Consider the following 4,658-nt stretch of genomic DNA (forward strand, 5'->3'; position numbering starts at 1 on the left):
AAAGACATCTTTAGGCTCAATTTCATCCCGTTTATTCTTTATGCTTCATATGTCATCCCGTTTCCTTCCTAATGCTTTCCTCATTTTCAATATCATCTTGTACACATTTTCAATTCAAGCGTGGTACTGGATGCCATCTTTGCAATAAGTCCGCTCGTCACATTCCATCCCTGCTGGATATTCCACCGTAAGTGCTATTATTGAAAAGTGCAAGCCTTTGGGGACAACAACGACTCAAGTCGCCAACGCTCTGTTGACTCAATAACTGCAGAGATCCAAACTTCCCCTGGCATTAACGTCGGCACAAAAACTGTGCGCCGGGAGCTTCGTGGAATACGGCTTTCTACGGATTTAGATGAAGATGTCATAAAAGCTCCCGTAGGTCTAATGGTCAGTTATCCCAAAACTTGTGTACATATAGTGTACATATCGTGTGTGTGTGTGTGTGTGGAGCTCGCACTGAGAGAGGAAGGGGCGGCAGTCATCAGATTCCTCAGAGAATCTTTCCGGACTGGAGAGCCAGACGGGTCTGACTTCTTTCTGAGGGAGGAGCAGGAGCCAGAGGCGCTTCTGGTGCCGGAGCTGACGATGAGGCCGGCACAGGGGTTTCAGCTGACTGAGAGGGGTGAGTGGCTGAGCCCATGGCTTGAAGCTGTCCGGTGACGTAGTTGACCTGAGCGGTAACTGTGCCGCACACCGCTTCACTGCGCTGGGAAGCTTCTGCCACAGCCCGACGCACCTGTTCAATCTTCTCCTCCTGTTGTCGGAGCCGACGCTCCTGCACTTCGAGGGTAGCGAGCACGGAGTCCTGCTCTGCTGTGTCCATCTTGGCCAGATTGTTCTATCAAGAACACAGAGACTGGCCCACACAAATGCAGGCAGGCAGACAGTAACCAGTGTGACGCTGCCATCCCCAAGCATCTTCAAGCTCCCACGGTATGCGGGCATCACAGCCCTGGAGCCATACCTAGCTCAAGTGAAACTGGTAGCAAGTCACAACCAGTGGAGCACCCAAGACACTGATGCCCATGTTGCCCTGGCGCTCGAAGGGAATGCGCTGCAGGTATTGCTCGACCTTATGCCGTCAGAACAGCAGGATTACGAGACACTGGCCGCTGCTTTGGTCAACGGGTCTCTACTGACAGCATGCGAGACCGACTGGCCCGCCGGCGCCGCCAAGAGGGCGGGACCCTGGGAACCTATGCAGCAGACGTGCACTTCTTTGCACATCGTGGCTACCCCACCTTTGATCCAGCAGCTCGTGACGAGTTAGCCCTGAGTGCCTTCATCCAGGGGCTCACCCCAGAGAGGTTGAAGGAGCACCTCCGCATCACGGCACCTACAGCCTTCAAGACTGCATTGGAAGAGGCAGAGTGGGTGGAGGCTGTGATGGCCCCACACAACCAACCAAGACCCCGAGTGCGTCAGGCTGAGGTCCACGCAGATGAAGGAGACGTCGAAAGAGGGGTCGTCTGCCAGGCTTGTCCGTCACCACGCCGAAAGCAACCAGGCCGATGCCAACCACCCTTCAGACCCTGGTCGCCTCGTGATCCATGCTACCGCTGTGGAGAAGCGAGGCACAAGGCCCGTGACTGCCCTGCCCCTGCACCACGACGCCGTAGCACTCCCCAGTCGGAAAACTAGAATGGGGTGGCACCGCGGGGAGACTGCTACCCAGCCGACCGACCATATCCCCCATTAAGAACTCTTCCCAGATCGGCAGAGTGGGCCACGCACACGGTCTCTCTCTTTGTTGCTCCATTGGTGGACACCGCTGCTGGGCCCTTGTGGACACAGGGTCCACCATCTCCATTGTGCGTCCAGGGGTGCTGCCAGAGACAGAGTGGAGGCCCACCACCCGTAAAATCAGAACTGTGACTGGGGAACTAACCAGCATGCTGGGGAAGAGAGCACTGCAGGTGCGGGCAGGGAAAGTTGCAGCCACCCACGAGTTTTGGTTGGCTGAAATACAAGACCCTCGCATCATCGATGTGTCGAGTAATGCCATTCACCTTGGCACAGAGACCCTGGCCCTCCGGCGCCGTCCAGAGAGGAAGGTGGGACGTATCCACATCCAGCCAACTCCACCTGTCACCATGCCGCCGCCGCCCCCATCTCCACTGCCAACCGAGGGGATGACGACACTGCCTAGCCCACCAACAATGACGACGACCCTCATCGAGGCTACCGTTCCTCAGACACCCTCGCCGGACACTGTTGCCGCCATCCAGAAGCTGTATCAGCGGAGCAGTGAAGGGCTGGACCCTCAGCAGAGTCAACAGCTGAAAGACCTGCTCCAACAGTTCGCTGAGATTTTCGCTGCACGCGAAGAGGAGTGCACCCAGACCAACCTGGTGCAGCACACAATCGACACTGGTACAACCCCACCCATTAGACTGCGACCCTACCGGTTAGCGCTTGCCAAGCGTGAAGCTGCAGAGCGGATGATTCTAGAGATGGCTGCGGCCGGGGTGATAGAGCCATCCAATAGCCCTTGGGCCGCCCCTGCCATCCTGGTCAAAAAGAAAGATGACACCTGGAGGTTCTGTGTGGACTTTCATCGGCTGAACAATGCAACTCGCAAGGACTCCTACCCCTTGCCCCGCATTGACGACGCTCTGGACCACATCGCAGGTTCACAGTGGTTCAGCTCACTTGACCTACGGAGCGGTTACTGGCAGGTGGAGCTGGCACCAGAAGCCAGACCCAAGACGGCCTTCACCATCGGTCAGGGACTCTGGCAGTTTCGTGTGATGCCCTTTGGTCTCTGCAATGACCCCGCCACGTTCGAGAGACTAACGGAGAGGGTGCTGGCTCACATTCCCCGCAACCGGTGCGTGGTTTACCTTGATGGCCTTCTGGTTCATGCCGCTGACTTCGAGCTTGCCCTAGAGAACCTCCGTCAGGTCTTCCCAGCCATTGGGGGGGCGGGCCTGCGCCTGCACCCCAAGAAATGCCACCTCCTTCGACGTGAGACCAAGTTTTTGGGCCATGTGGTGGGGGCAGAGGGCGTGGCCCCTGATCCTACTAAGGTGGAGGCGGTCGAGAAATGGCCAGTTCCGCGAAACGTCAGCGAGGTGCGCAGCTTCACGGGGCTCGTCTCCTACTACCGACGTTTTGTCCGCAACTTTTCCTCCGTTGCCAGTCCCCTACACCGTCTCACCGAGAAGGGACGGGAGTTCCACTGGGACGACAACTGTGCAGCCGCCTTTGCCCGGCTCCGCACCGCCTTGATCACTGCACCCATCCTGGCCCTTCCTGATCCTAAGTGCCGCTTCATCGTGGACACAGACGCCAGCAATGTGGGGCTGGGGGCCGTCCTGTCTCAGGAAGTTGCTGGGGGAGAGAGAGTGGTGGCTTACTACAGTCGTGTCTTGAGCTGCCCTGAACACAATTACTGCATTACACGACGCGAGCTCCTGGCGGTGGTCGCGGCGTTCAATCATTTTCGCCCCTATCTCTATGGCCAGACCTTTCTCCTGCGGACGGATCATGCGGCCCTGATCTGGCTGCTCAGCTTTAAGGAGCCCGAAGGCCAGGTGGCTACGTGGATTGAGGAGCTGCAGAGCTACGACTTTGAGACCCAGCACCGAGCCGGGCGCCTGCACAGCAATGCAGATGCCCTCTCCCGTCGTCCCCGCAAGGATTGTAGACATTGTGAGCGCCAAGAGGAGCGAGACAGAGCAATCCTCCAAGTATCCACCACGCGGCAGGTTGAGCCAGAGGAGGCGTGGCTGATGGCAATGGACAAGCAGGAGTGGCAAACAGCGCAGGATAGTGATCCCACCCTGGCCAGGGTGGGACAGTGGGTCGACGCCAAGGCACACCCCCACTGGCAAGCTGTCTCTGCCATGTCGGTGGAGACCAAGGCCTACTTTTCCCAGTGGGCCACCTTGGCCCGGCGTGATGGACCGTTGTACTGAGTCTGGCAAGCGCCGGGCCGGGGAAGAAGTGTGTGGCAGTTACTGGTGCCCAAGGACTGGCGCCAACGAGTGCTACGGGCAGCCCACGGCTCGGTGGGGGCAGGTCACTATGGGGTGGCAAAGACGCTGAACAAACTGCGCCAACGGTTCCACTGGGCCGGATGCAGGCATTACACTGAACTTTTTGTGCACTGTTGTGATGCCTGCACTGCCAAGAAAGGACCAACCAGACGCTCCCATGCCCCTCTACAACAAGATCAGGTGGGGGCCCCCCATGGAACGGGTCGGTGTGGACTTTCTTGGCCCATTTCCCACCACAGACAACGGAAACCGGTACGTCCTTGTGGCCATGGACTACTTTACCAAATGGTCTGAGGCGTATGCGGTCCCAGACCAGAGCGCTGCCACTACAGCCGAGCGGCTGGTGTGTGAGATGTTCTGTCGGTTCGGTGCGCCCGAAGAAATACACAGCGATCAGGGGCGGAACTTCGAAGCACAGGTATTCGCTGAGGTGTGTCAACGCATGGGGGTGAAGAAGACCAGGACCACGCCCCTCCACCCCCAGAGCGACGGACTGGTGGAGAGGTTCAATCGAACGCTCACAACACAACTCGCTATTGTCACCTCACGGCACCAGCGAGACTGGGACTGTCATCTACCCCTGGTCCTGTGGGCGTACCGGTCGGCGGTACAAGAAAGTACCGGGTGTACACCGGCCGCGCTCATGTTCGGGAG

Source organism: Lampris incognitus, unplaced genomic scaffold (assembly GCF_029633865.1).
Source record: "Lampris incognitus isolate fLamInc1 unplaced genomic scaffold, fLamInc1.hap2 scaffold_94, whole genome shotgun sequence".
Classification (NCBI taxonomy): domain Eukaryota; kingdom Metazoa; phylum Chordata; class Actinopteri; order Lampriformes; family Lampridae; genus Lampris; species Lampris incognitus.